This window comes from Dasypus novemcinctus, chromosome 15 (assembly GCF_030445035.2).
Source record: "Dasypus novemcinctus isolate mDasNov1 chromosome 15, mDasNov1.1.hap2, whole genome shotgun sequence".
Taxonomy (NCBI): domain Eukaryota; kingdom Metazoa; phylum Chordata; class Mammalia; order Cingulata; family Dasypodidae; genus Dasypus; species Dasypus novemcinctus.
This window is the reverse complement of record NC_080687.1, coordinates 91,455,737-91,470,771: the sequence shown is the minus strand read 5'-3', so window position 1 is coordinate 91,470,771 and position 15,035 is coordinate 91,455,737. Positions and strand designations below refer to the sequence as shown.

General features: G+C 47.1%; 1 long non-coding RNA gene across 1 annotated transcript; it reads left to right on the top strand.

Moving 5' to 3' along the window:
* The first annotated feature begins 336 nt into the window (after window positions 1-336).
* Window positions 337-3,979, top strand: LOC131273443 (uncharacterized). The gene is made up of 3 exons (XR_009180662.2): window positions 337-775; window positions 1,708-1,840; window positions 2,936-3,979. It is a non-coding gene; the product is annotated as an uncharacterized lncRNA (long non-coding RNA).
* The last annotated feature ends 11,056 nt before the right edge of the window (window positions 3,980-15,035 follow it).

The window sequence follows — 15,035 nt, the reverse complement described above, 5'->3', positions numbered from 1 at the left end:
GGCGCTGAGAGGAGATTTGGCTCCCGGCCCCCGAAAGATTTTCCTGCAGGGGAGAGGGGTGCGGGGGCTTCCCAGCAGCCTGCGTCCACTGAACAGGCCGGCCAGTCAGCCTTGGCAAAAATAGCCTTGACCTGTCAAACAAACAGCGTCTGTGCCGGGAAGGCAGGCCAGGTGCTTGGAACAGACCCACGGGGCGGGCTCTCTGGCCGCCCAGCACCCTCGAGGCAAATGTGTCTTGGGACTGCATGTCACCCTCTAGGATGCCAGCTGTCCCTCACCGACAGCAGCACGGATTAGCTCCTGGCCGGGTGTTCACCTCGGGCCCCCGCCTGATAAACCGAGGAGGTGCGGGGCCCGGAAACCAGGGTTCGTCCACTGGTGATATTTAATCCTGGCTCTCTCAGAGCTTTTCTTGGCTTATTCGTGGTTCTTGGGTGGGTCTTAACAGGCCAAGTTGCTAGATGGATAAGAGTATGCCACCAAAATTAATAAGCCCGCAAAAATATCTTCCCTCTCTGCTCTCTCCTACCAAGGTTGACGCGGAGTGGAAATTAAATAAACATTCTTTAGTCTGGCTCAATAGACAGGTTGGAAGGCAGCTGTATACTCAGCAACATTAGACCAAAAAAATATTTACAGCTACCATGCCTCAGGCCTCGTTCTTGGCATCGGGGAAACATCGCTGGGCTTGAGAAACCAGCTTACTTCCGAGCAGAGTTTCAGTCAGATGGAACTAGGTTTGAATCCCGTTCTTCATTGAATAATTGTGTGACTGGTAAGTAAAAGCCTGTTTCCTTTATTTTAAGGGATTAAATGAGAACTGTACGAAGGTTCCTCATATGTTGAGGATTCAAGGTGTGGTAGCTCTTGCTATATTATTATTACTATTAAGTCAACAACCACTGCTGGGTCCTCTATGCATGTACATATAGAACAAAGCTTAAGTACAAACTCTGCCACCCTCTGCAGGGGTTAACCTTGGAAAATTACTAAAACGCTCTTGAGTCCTAATTTCTCAATTTGTAATGCTATAGATGCTATGTATCTCAAAGGATTGCAAGGAATAAATAAGGTGACATAAGTAAAAGATCTGCGCATAACAGGTACTCAAAAATGTCATTTCTCCCTTTATCCTGTCCTTAGACAAGAAAAACGATCAGTGTGGTGTAGGTCATTGAACACAGTCTGTATATCTCTCAGTCAAGTTAATTCATGACTTAAAAAGTTCTAGGTGGGGGCGGGGAGAAGGGGAGAGAAATAAATAAAAAATAAATCTTTAAAAAAAAAAGTTCTAGGCAACCATAAAACCACTCAATTCTTTTTAAGTAACTGCTGAAAATTCCTTGAAAAAAAAAATGGTGGACAAAATATTGCTGGTCTTAGAGTAGCAATGTAATACATCAAGGCTATTTACCTATGTCTTTGCATCTGCTTTTAAAAATGATTTCTGATGCTCACTGAACCCGTGCACTAACACGTCAGGACCCTCTGGTTCCTCCTTAGTGTGTGTACAGGAGACCCTTGAAACTGAGACCTCTGGAGAAATCACGGGGAATAAAGTCTACTTCAAGTTCACCATTTGCCTCCACCTCTAAGATAATGGAGAGAAGGTGGTTTAGTCTCCCTTCTTCCAGTTGTGGCAACATCTTTCAAAAGCCTTCAACATTTTATGCAATTATATTCCCTCTAATTCTGTGTGCCTGTCAGTTTTGATCTGCGGAGTCGCTCCAGCCCTCCAAAGGATGACTTTCCAAGGCGTCGAACAGGAAGGGAGTCATCAGCAAGTTCAAAGACGGAGATGAGTGGGAAGTCTGGGCCCTGACAAGTTAATAACTGAACGGTGGGTGAACAAAGTGGAGAAAACAGCAGAGCAGGCTGCAGGATAAGGGGCTGTGGGCTGGTGAGACGGCAGGGAGGTGGGCAGCCAAGACGGAAGGGATGGCAGGATTCCCTGGATCTGGCCCTGGGAAGGGTGCAGAGAAAATTCCAGGCTGGAGCTGGAACTCTAGAGTCAACGAGCAAAGGCACCCTCCACCTGTGTTTTGGATCCTGGCCCTTAGCTAACCTCATGTCTTCTCAAACCCCTTCTCAACCAAATCCTTAGGCTTTTACCCTGTTAGCATCATTCCCGTTCAAAAATCAAACCAACGGGAACACTCCTGATTTCACATCTCCCTTCAACAGTGCCCTCCTCCTCTTTGCAGTCAACCGTTCCAGAGCTGTCTAGACTCACTGTCTCTACCCCCTCTGAATCCATTTCCCTCTAGCTCCTGCTCTCTTCCCGCCTCTGAGATGTCTCTCGAACAGTCCTAATGACCTTGGCATCACTCAATCCACCAAGTGATCTTCAGCCTCCTCTTGCCTTACCCCCTCATTCAACACCTCTGAGTGATCCCCCCTTGAACATTCTCCTCCCTCAACATCTGAGAAGTCATATTCTTCTCATTTTCCTCCTTCTTTTCAGCTCTTCCCTCTAAGGGTCATCCTCCCCCATTGGACCATTAAACATAAATGTTGAAGTTCTTTCAGAACCTCACGGGTCTTTCTGTCTCAACTACTTTCCCACTTCCCTACTGCCTAGTTATCTTTCATAATCCAAAAGTTCTTTCTTCGGAATGAGCACCTGGAGCAGTGGTTCTCAAACTGGAGTATGCCTCACCAGGGTACATGAAAACACAGATGCTGAGCCCCTCCATTGGAGGTTCTAATCCAGTAGGTTTTTGGTGGGGTCCAAGAATTTATATATTTTTTGCAAGTTCCCCAGTGATGCTGCTGGTCCAGGGATCACATTTGGAGAACCACTTACCCCCAAAACATCAGTCCTTTGCATGTATGTTTCATCGCCCCATGCACCTCTCCTACAAACATTTTTCCAGCTGAGACTTTACATGTTTTAGTGTGATTACTTGATTAACTCATCTTTCTTCCCCACTAGACTGTAAAGCTCCAGAAAAGAAGGAACCATGTATGATTTTAGTCATCACTCTACCTCTGAGCCTGGCTCAGCACCTGGCACAAAGTAGAAGCCTCAATAAATACATTTTGGATAAACAAAAGGTGAATAATTGCAAAAACCATGGAGGGAAATACCTTTTAAAAAACTCAAATGATTACTTTTCAAACCAAAAGAGTCAGCAACAAATTGCAGCCTGCACATTCAAATGTCCCAAGAGCCCAGTCCTTGGAGGGGATGCAAAGTCATGATAGACCATAAACTCCTTAAGGCCTGGACTGTTTCATCCCAACCCATTCTTACCCTGGGGACTGACCAATGCCAGCCAGGAGGGAGATGAATATACAAGGAGTCAAGAGGACATAGAGAGGGCACAAGTGGGTCCTAGAAGAAACTGGCAGGAAGTCGGAGCCCTGCCAGATGATTGCAAGCTTTATCAAATCACTTTTACTGAAAATAGTAGGGAACGATAAATGGGATCAAGGAAGATGCTGAGAAAAGGGATTAAGACAGGCCAGAAAAACTTTAGGAAGATAAAGTAACCCTAGAAGTCATGCAACTCTGATTAATTAAGAAAAAAATGAAAATGATGGGAAAAAAGTTCTGAAAGAGCTGGTAAGAAAAGTTATGGGCCAGGGGAGACAAAGAGTTAGGGGAGAAAGCATTGCAAAGATGGGTCATTATGCTTTAAAAGAATAAGCACAAAGAAAGTCAAAGGCAGGGTACCATTTTCTGGCAGCATCTCCAGCGATGGAGAAAATGGGAAAAAAAGAGAGGCCAAGGAAAGGTGAGGACAGGCAGGTACTATACAGAGAAGTGATATGATTTGCAGAGTGCAGTGGTTCCTATCCACATTCAAATGGCAGACAGTAGAAAGCTCTTCCCAGAAAGAGGCTGGTGACAGGATCCCCAAATGCACCAGAGCAGAGGGTGGCACAGAACAAGGGGGGATGAGGGGTCACCTTGAGGGAGCCAATGGCTGGTGAGACATCTTCTCCAGATTGTCATCTCAGATCCAAGGAAGGGGTTCCAGAGTAGATGGATGTCCTCCGCGGTGACAAGCAAGGGTTTCTCCAGGGCTCTCCGGTTCCTCGAGCATCCCATGTGCCGAGTCTGAGGGGAGGGACTCCCTCTGAGGCCCACAATTTCGGGAAAGTTCTGCCAGTGTCCAGGAAAGGCAGGTCGACCATCAAATATGGAAAATTCAAGTCTGCCCTGGAGCAAGTGTCCAGAAAAGAGTAAGGTGAGTGGGGGCATTGGTGGCCCAAGCAAAAAGCAGCCCATAGGTGGGTCAAGGTTTTATCCACCTTGGAGCATTCCAGGATGGCTGCACAACTGCAACCAATGGAAAAGGCAACTATTTTTTGACAGGGAAAAAGTAAGGATTCTTTTCAACACACAGTTGAGTGCTCAATGCTTAGAGTTGCTGAAAGAACTCTTCTGCTCCATATTACTTTTAGAGAAGGAGAAAAATAGAAGGAATGTAGAGTAATAGAAAGAAGATGGGTTTTGGAATCTCAAAGAACTAGGCTTGAACACTAGTTTTCTCATCTTTAGCTATGGTACCTTGACTGATTTCCTCTATGAGCCTCAGTTTTGTGACCTGTAAAAACATAATAGCTTTTTCATAAGGATTGTGCGACTGTAAGGGACATGTACGTGCACATCTTAGCAGTATAATAAGTACTCAAGAAATGATCGTCATAATAGTTGTAGGTACAGATCTTGCTCACCCCACAGGCTAATTGATAGAGTTCTTTCTAGAAGGAGAGGAGTGGTTCCAGCTGCCCTTGCTGTGGTAAGATCACTGACCTTCTGGCTTACAAACCGTACCACCTACCTGTCCAGGTGGCTGCTGGGCTCGGCTCACATGAGCTCCTCAATATCTCAGAGTTATGCTACAAATCTTCTCACCTTCTGTGATGGTTAGTTTTGTGTGATAACTTGGCTAGGCTATAGAAATCAGTTATCCAATCAAACACTAGTCTACAAGGTTCTGTGAAGGTATTCTGTAGACGTGGTTAACATCTACAATGTTATGGGGCGTTCTTGGCTGGGCCTCCTCCCATTTGAGTAAAGGAGATCACCCCTGATAAGGTGGCTGGGCCTCTGTCAATCCACTGAAAGCCTTAAGAACACACACTGAGGTTTCCTGACAAAGAAGACATTCTGCCTCGAAACTGTGACCTTAGCTCCGGCCTGAATTTCCAGCCTGCCAGCTCACCCTATAGATTTCAGACTTGCCAGTCCCACAATCATGTGAGCCAATTCCTTAAAATAAAATCTCTTTTTAATGTAGATAGGTAAAATCTCTTATTGGGGCTGTTTCTCAATGCCACCGGGAAGGTCAAAATGTTATCTTTCTTTCCTTATAAGATTCAGAATCTTTGTCATCCTCCGTCAGAACCCTTGCTGGGTGGGTTAAGAGGTGGGGCAGCAGTAGACAAAGGGCCAGAAACATAATGACAACAGAGACAAGCATTGCTAAAGCCATGACCAAACTCCTGCTAAGCCCTGCCCCATTTGGTCCTCCTCAGGGCTCGTTCCTACCTAGGAGGTAGGAACTCCTATCGCACCCTTTCGAGAACGGGAGAGCAGGCTTAGGGCAGGTGTGAGTAACTTGGGTGAGACCACGCAGCTCGTCTGTGGTAGAACCAAGAGTGAAGGCCTTGGCACTGAAGCTCTTGGCCACCAAGCTGTCACTCTATCGCCCAAGGACACTGTAATTCGGTGGCTTTCAACCAATGAACACACAAACACAGACCCCCATGCTCCCTCAAATCTTCTGTCCTTGGGACAGTTCAGAGAGGAGCTGGGAGTTCGCAAAGGACCTTCCTAGCTGTTGCCAAAGTACACAGGGGCCTCCCAGGGGAGGCAGTGAGGGGGGCACTGAGAGGGGAGGCTCCTGGCCCCCATAGGTTCCAGTACACATGAGGCTTACGAGCTCCCCCTCTCCATACCATCCTTAACAGAACAGCCAGTCCAGGGTTGTGTTGGTCCTTCCAGAAATGCAGGGGCCTCCAGGGCATACACAAAGGTTGGACCATCTGAGGCAGGAGGCTGGGAGAAGGGGAGGAGGCCCAGCCAAGGAGGCCCCAGAGAAGCACTCCTTCACGACTCTTCTGAAAAGACTGTCCTGAGTAAAGGGACGGGCAGTGATGTGTTATCTGTCTCTCTCCACCCGCCCTTTACTCCCCGGTGCAACAGACACAAGCAAGGGGAGAGTCTGTTACACTGACAGACAAAAAGAACGTCCCTGCCTGCACACAGTGGAGCTACTCACAACCGATGGTGCCACGTAAACCTCGCAGGCTCGCGGCTGAAAGGCTTTGGCTCCCTGATAACAGAAGCCCGTGTGGCCAGACACAAGCCCCCATTTGATTGGCAAAGAGGGTCCAGACGTGTGTTTCCCTCTAGGGATGAGAAAATCTGCATATGCAGCAACAGAGGGCGATATCCTCTCCGCAGGCACACGCACACACACTCACACACGTGCACGCCCACACGAGCACCCACACACGCGGATGCCCCACTTCGACCAGAACACTTACCTTTTCATTTGCTTCCCTCTAAGATTTGAACAAAGAATTCTGTAGCTTCCCTGAAAACCATTAGTCTAGAGATTTTGGTTTTGAACTGCATTTAATTTTTTTTCTGATTAGGGAAGTAATTTACGCTCATTGACAAATCTGGAAGATGTAGAAAGTTATGAAGAAGGCAATAAAAGCCGCTAATCCTAGTACCCTAGAGGTTTCTCTTTGATGGGGTGGAAAGCTTGGACATTTCAAGAACACTGGTTTCAAATTCTCATAACCTATGATGGAAAAGATTTGGAAATGGGTGGTGGTAATAGCAGTGCAACACTGAGAAAGAGTATGACTGAAGGGTAGACCTGAAAATGGTGACAATGGGAAATTTTATGTTGTCTATGTATTACCACCATCACAATTTTAAACAATTTTCTCATACGCACTAACCAGGAAACGAATATCAGGGGTGGCCAGAGAGAGAGAAAATTGAAATTGGGAATACCTGAGAGGGAAATCTTCCGAAGGAGGAGCCGGGCATGGCTGGTATTTAAGGGTTTCCCTCGGAGAATCAAAGGATGATGTGAATCAAATGGCAATTCCATTGACTGCAGTTAAAACCATAATTGAAGGGTAGGGGCAGAGGAGGATACAACTGCATTGCAAAGCCAGAGCGCGACCTCAGACTGCCGCTTCCTTACAGCTTACCTACTGTGACACTCATTTGAGGGCTCACAGGAGGTAAATACCACCACCAAACCACGAGGGACACGCAGCTGCTGGCTCTCCACAGAGAGTCACCGCACCAGCTGGGAGGCCAGGGAAAAGACCCAGCCCAGGAGGCAGTCTGGCTGGAGGAGAAAGCTGAAAAACGCTGCGCACGGTCGTCCTGGGAAGACTGTGCCACTCCCATTAGAGAGGAGGGGAGTCAGCCAGGGAAGCCAAAGACAAGGAGGGGGAAGCGGACTTGGCTCAATGGATAGGGCATCCACCTACCACATGGGAGTTTCAAACCCTGGGCCTCCTTGACCCGTGTGGAGCTGGCCCACACGCAGTGCTGATGTGCGCAAGGAGTGCCGTGCCACACAGGGGTGCCGTGCCACACAGGGGTGTAAGGAGTGCACCCCATAAGGAAAGCCGCCCAGCGTGAAAGAAAGTGCAGCCTGCCCAGGAATGGCACCACCCACACGGAGAGCTGCCACAGCAAGATGATGCAACAAAGAGAAACACAGATTCCTGTGCCGCTGACAACAACAGAAGCGGACACAAAAGAACACACAGCGAATGGACAGAGAGCAGACAACTGGGGGGGGCGGGGGGAAAAATAAATACAAAATAAATAATCTTAAAAAAAACACACAAAAAAAACAAAGACAAGGAGGCGGCTTTGCTGTGTCCGTGGCAGACATTGTTAATCAACTGCCATTCACTCCCCCACCCAGCCCTGGTGTGTGCCTGAGAATCCTTTTCAATTTCACTTTTAACAGAGCTGGGGAGAAAAGGGATAGGAAAAACAAAACAGCACACCAGGTATAGCAAGCCTGCAAGTGTCTGGGGTCGATGGCGGTGGTCGCGTCTGTGTGGCTGCTTCTGTGAGTGGGTATTCCCAGAGGGCATCCAGCCATGCCTCTCTCTGAGTGCCGAGATAAAAATGCGCTCTCTTCAGAAGCCATCCCACCCTCCTGCACAGAGGCGGGTTTCCAAACCTTGACCGAGAGGGCTTATCTGGAAAGAGGCCCCACCACCTGCAGAAATGGAAGAGAATGCTTTCACACAAAGGGAGAGAAAACGGCGAAGCCCCCCACTGGGGCCCCTCAGTCATGGCTCTTCACTGTGGATCTGGGTCTGGGGAGCAGGTCAGGACAAAAGAGGCCCGTTAAAAAGGCTCGAGCTCTTTTAAACAAAATCCCACGCCAAGATCCGAACCAAAAAATCCGGTCTATTTGAAATGCTAATCTGAGGGACCCATAACAGGTATTCGATTGAGAAACAGGTTTTAGGTTTCTGGCATCATCGACAGAATATGGACACTACAGCCAGTTTCTAAATTAAACAACACGGGATACGGCCCTGAGACGTCCCATCTGGACAGCCCTGTATCTCGAAAGAACACACTGTTCAGAAATGTTGTTATCTCAACGACAATTTCTATAGCAAAACAGTTTGCTTTAAGGAACTGAACCTCACATCCTATTTCTGAAATTCTACTCAAAGTACAAATCACTATTCATTGATTTGGGGCTGCAGGTTAGCGCTTCTTTCCCCAAGCAGGGAAGTCAGAAAGTCTGGCTTTATCACACAGGAAAATAGCCTGCACCAGAAGTGCCATCACTTAGAGGGCTCAGACAACTCTTTGGAGGGGAGGCCGGGTCCACCATCGGTGGTGGAGGCCCAGCCTGCCAATCAGAGGCACAGCTCGGGGGGACGAGCAGGGTCCTGCATTCCCATAGTGCCCTGGTTTTCCAGGAAGGCCAGGAGGATGTGGGTGGGTAGGGCTGCAGCTCCAGGTCTGAGCTGCCTATGGGTCAGGCACTCACAGCCGCTCTCCCAGGGACCACTTCTTGAGGGGCTCTTACTATGCCCATTTTCTAGATCAAGGAAACCAGGACAGAGGGTATTCCGCTGGAAAACAGCAAACCCAGGCTTCGAACCCCAACCTGGCAGATCCCCAAACTAGCCTCCTCGGAACTCCCTTGTCCCCTGCTGCCAATCTGTTGGTTTTCAAAGAAGTCCTTTGTGGAAAAGAACTTCTGCAACCTTGGAAGAGGAAGCTGACTTACTCTGAAGAGGGCTCTCTTTAGATAGCCTCCCCCAACTCTGCGCTCGTGCACCCAAACTGCCCAGTGAGCGGGGACCTAGGCAGGGAGCAAGTGCAGGGAGGGCGGCCGCTCCCTGGGTGCTTGACATGCCTGCGGCCCCTGGGCCAGTGTTCTGGTTCTGCTCTCCTGGTTCCTCTTCCTTTTCCTGATTTCACTTTTATCGGCCCCAAAGCACTAAGGGAGCAGAAGTTCAAGTGAAAAGAGCCAAGAGGCAGCTCGTCACCCCTACAATCAAGGGGTCTCATTGCTTCTCGGAGGGGTTCACAGCTTTCCCACATTAAATGGCAGAAGGGAGTGACTGGTAAGTGAATCTACATGTTTTTCTTTTACCAGTCTTAATTCTTTTCAGAATTTCGTTAGGAAAACCAACCAACCGTGTCTTCCTTTATCACTTGCCTGGCCTGGCTATGGATTTATTCCAGGTGTACTGGCATTATCTCTAAAGAGCGCCCGTTGTCCAAGCCACCATCACTTGGAAAAGTGAGTTCAGAGAGTAAGGTCATGAAAGCAAAGGAGTGTTTCAAGGGACTCAGAGAGTCATCAACAGTTTCACTAATATTAGAAGATTTCACCTTAGTGTCTGTATAAAAATGTACAAAATATGGAAAACCAACAACATGGGCTCAAAGAGGGAAATACAATCTCAAAGAGGTCTTGCTGGCACTTGGTGAAGTGGGACCTGGGCTTGCAATAGGAAATAGATGTAATGGAAAGGGCCAGAGAGGAGTGCCCGCAGGCAAAGGATGGAAACTGAGAAACTCAGGGCATGGTGAGGGAGTATAAAAGGCCAGAGAACCCGTGCTGGGCAGACGACAGTCAGCCAGTCGGGGGAGGCAGTGAGGCCGGAGGCCGCCTTTCCTACTCGGATCACAAAACCAGAACAGAACCAGACGGACCGCGCTGAGGGGCCTCACGGCCGTGGCACCTGCAGGAGGGCGCGCAGGTAAAGCAGAGCACCTGGCACGATGGCGTGACTCGAGGACATCACACATTTTCTTAAATGTAGAGAGAAGAGAGGTCGGACCCTACAGCCTGAGACCCTGAAAAGGGAGAATGTCCAGAGGGGGTGGGTGTTCTCCAGATGTAGGGACTCGGGGCTGACCCCACAGAGGTGGGGGTGGGGGCGGGCTGGTTTTCCACGATGTGCTCAGTTTAGGAGGATGCGGACCGAGAGAGAAGGGAGGGCACGTTACCAAGGACAGGCTGAGAAGAGTGACACATTTCTGTGGGAACAGCGCCTGATTTGAGCTGAGGCTTGCAAAAATGCTAAAGTTGGCACCAAAAAAAAAAAAAAAGTAAAAAAAGGAGGGGGATGGTGACAGTGGATTATTTTTAGTTGTGATTGAAAACGGGATGAGGCCCATTGCTTAGGGACCAGGATATCATGTTAATAGGACAGAGAGAATACGATGACTCAACTTCCATTTTATGTCTATCCAAACTGTCTTCTGAGAGGATTGGAACAGGCTTCATTAGAGGCGCACTGAACATTCAGGGATGGGGGTGTGGTGTGACAGTAAGTGGTTATTATGTCCTTTTCGCCAGGTGGAGCCCAAATTTCCAGGCCCGGTAGGCTCCCATCCCAGACCCCTGGACAAACCTACACATTGGGTTTCAGAGCCAATGGATGCAACCCTGGGAAGCTACAGGGATTGGCAGCAACTCTAAAATGTTGAGTTTACCCAAATAGGAAAGATATAGCTCCTGGCAGGTATATCAATAAGCCCAGCAAAAGTTTGGGCTGAAAATTCAGTATATGGTTCTTAAGCTCTTTGCAAAAAGGAGTGATGGATATTAAGAACTACCATGGGTTTGAGAAAAATAAGCCAGACCAAATATCTCTATTGTTTTTTTTCCCATAGTACCTAAAGGAGCTGACTGGAGAGAGTTATAGTTACTATGTATCTCAAAGCCCAAAAAGAATATAATACCCTGACTGTATCTAGTTAGAGCCTTGACAACAGGGGCTACACGACTGGACTCACAGATTCCTGGAGCTGGGACTTGGGCCATGCTGAACTCCTTGTTTCTGAGTGGACCACGTTCCCTCACTTGGAATAGCCTTCAGCTCAAACAGCACCTCCCCTCAGAAACGTTCTCTAGGGCCAGTCTGATTTATAGTCCCTTATCCGAGCTCCCCAAGCCCTCAGGGCACACCACTATCACCGCTGCCCTCTTACTCTGCCTACAACTGACAGCCTCCTTATCTGCCTCCCGGAGGCCCCTGCCAGCCCCTGCAGGCGTGTGCATTTCCACAGCCCCGCACCCTGCGGGGCCCACAGAGGGGTCCCCAGAAATGACTACTGTTTGAGTGAGTTTTGCTTAGAGGTTCAAAGGCAGCCTGAAAGGGCCCTGGGTTGGGGAGGGGGGTTCCCTACATCTAGACTTGGTAAGTGACTTGGTGGAAAATATACTTGCCCAGACTATAAAGTTGGAAAAGAAAGACAATAAGATGGAAGGCTCAAGGTTCAAGATCTAATGAGCTAAGGTTGGCCATGAGGTCTGAAAACATAGATAACCGTTAGATAGAGATGGGTTCTCTTGCTTATATCTTCTGTGGCATGCTAAAGGCACAGTTTTGGCTTTGTTTTGCTGGTGAAAAAGAGAGACAGGAATCATTAGAGGCAAATATCGCAATTGTGTACAGTGCTTTAACTCTGTGCTGCTAAACGAGGGACAAGACATTGAATGTACCATGAAACGTCATTGACCGTGTTGTCTCTTGTCATGTAACATCAGTAAGTCATTTATTATGTATATTTGTCTGTTTCCAGACTCAATGACCACTTTGTAGAAAGACAACTTAGTAAAATTTTGATAGAAATCATCATGAAGTTTTATATTAGGTCTCAGAAAATCAACTGGATATCTACAGTGTGGAGAACATCTAATTTTATTCACCTATCCTTCTACCCATATCTACTGAGCACTTACTGTGTACTACATACTGTGCTAGACTCTATAAATTTAAAGGAAAATAAACACTGCCTGCCTGAGCTTACAATCTAGTGGGGGAAAATGGCTAAGTAAGAAAATTAAATAACTTCAAATGCTGATTATGGCCATGGAGAAAATAAAACAATGTGTGAAGGTGGTAGGGAATCACTTTGGACAGGTTAGATGCATTCCGAGGCTTGCAGGAAGTTTACGGGAAGAGCTGGGTCAGGCCTGGCTGACCATTAGCTTCTCACAAGTCAACAATGTGCTGAGACTAAAAAAGTAACTGCAAGCTCAGGCCATCTTACTAGACCAGAGCGGCAAAATCAAGGGCAATACCACTCCAAGACCACCTTCTGCAGCTGCAAATGCTACAGTTTAAGAGAGTCACTGAGGGTATCTAGAAGGAGGAGAGCAAGAGTGAGCTAGAGAGAGAGAGTGCAAAGGAGCACAGTCAGGAGACAGAAAGAACTGCTAAGATGGTCCCTGAAACATGTTTGATAATCAGAAAACAAACAAAAAAACTGTGGTTGAAACCTCAGGCATCAGACACATAGAATGGAAAAGAACTGGCCTGGCTAGAAACACATCTTAGGTTACCAGAACTGGGGAAGTTAGTTTGCAGAAGGAACCACTAGGCAGTCATCTTTAAAACCTCTAAAGAGTCAAGATGTTCAGAAGAGATTGAGTTCCTCCTGTGTCCTTCTAGGAAACTAGACTTGAACTGTAGAGGTTTGAAGACAGCACAGTGCAGTTCAAAAAAGGACAGACATTTCTAACAGAAGTAGAGCAATACAGAAATGGAGGAGACTTTCTGCAGAATTGAGCACGTTGTCCTTTGAACTGACCTCTACTCACCAGGATGGCAGACACCCAACTCATGGGGACCAGGAACCATGGCAAGGCTCCCCGTGACATGATCCTCCTAGAAACAACTTCACGATACTTGTGCTCAAATCTCCCCCCACCTTGTGTGTTTCTGTGTGTGTGTTAAGCAAAGCTCTCTGAACTTGCCCTCGCAGGTAACCGTGCCTTGAAGACTCAGGTCAAAGGCTTGGTTCTATCAGGAGAGCTGCTTCCTAGGGCTTCAGGGCTCTTCCTCCGTCTGGAATGTGAGCTTATCTCAGGCAGACAGGTGCTCCACTTTCTGCTCCATATGCCCTTTTTAGGCGATGTCTTCCTAGGAATCCTGAACTGAACTCTAAAATGTACACAGCCAATTCAATTGCTCCACCTAATCATTTTATGATTATGATTTAATAGTAGATCAGTTCTGTCTCTACCCATATTTGGTCTGCTCTAATCGAAACAAGTTCAAAGCTCATTAGATTAAGGCTGAAAGGAGCGATTTACTTGGATCACACACGGGCTGATATGTTGTTTTTCCTCTTTACCTTGGGAAGAAAACATCTGTTTTGGAAGGACAGTGTCTTGAAGGACAGTGGGCTATAAGTTCAGGGAAAAACTCATACCTGAGCCGCAGACAACAAAAACAAACAGTGCCAGCAGCCATGGTCCAACAGGATACTTCTCTTCTTGCGGCCTCTAAAAGGCAACAGAAGAAAGTGGGATTAGGCTCGCTCATTCAGTCAGCACCAGGCACTGTGCTGGGTCTGGGGATTCGACTTTGAACAAGGAAGACCTGGTCTCAGCCCTCAGTGGCTCTAGTGGGGGTAGGTGGCTGAGATATAGATAAGTCAATTATCAAGGACCAAGATAGGTTGCTAAGATTCAATAAGCTTATTAACACACTGGAACTCAATGAACCTGTGGCCTGAACTAGGGACAGATGGGGCATACGCACATAAACCAGTAGAGTGACTTGGAAGCCAAAGCTATATTAATAACTGCTTTTACTTATTAAAAGCATAATACTATATTTTATACTCCACATCCATTATTTCCAGTATCGAGGACTCTCTGCAAGGCAAGTATTATCTCCATTTTGTAGCTGAGAAACTGAGGTTCAAAGTTTATGTTGACTAGAACAAGGGCTGGGATTCAGTTTATGCCTGCCTCATGACAGTGCCTGAGTGCTTCCCACAAGTGGATTCATCTTTATTCCCATGTCAGTGAAATCCAAGCAGGGTCACAGAGTACAGTATTTTCTCAAAACCTTCTACATGCAAAAAAAAAGGGCGTGGGGGGGGGGAGTCAGTGCAGTGGAAATCCTGGGAACACCACAAGTATTGCAGTAACTGTGAGTAGAGGTGAGAGAAGCAGCATTTCATAATGAAGCTGCTCAGCCGTAACAAAGTTTGTGCAGTGGAGCAATCTCTGCATTCCCTGGGAAGTGGAAAGGGACTGCTGTACTTGCCTGAAGGTAGCCCTGCATACATGCTCTTTTCAAACTCTCTAAGTCTATTTGCAGGCAGGGTTTGGCCCCTTAACACCAAATTAATCAATGGAATAAGAAACACTTTCTGAGAGAGGCATCAGAAAAAGCAGTGGGTTTCTCAAATAAGAAGGGAGAAGAAAGAAGGTAGACAAAAATAAAAAAATTCGCCAAATATTTTTCTTATTAGCTTGGGCCAAAAATAGGTTCTATTCAATATAAGTTCAATAACTCATTTTTTAACAGGGAGGCAAAAATTCTTAGGTTCTCAGCTTACCTGTTACATTCCCTCTTCAGTCTCAATTGGGTTCACTTGTTACTTATATCACCAGGTACTTTTTCGTGATAGCATTTATCATAGTTTCTAGCTCTATGTTTAATTCTGTGATAATGTGTTTAATGGCTTTCTACTCATAGACTGTGGGCCCCAGGAGGGTAGACTCTGTGCCTCTTTCATGTATCAA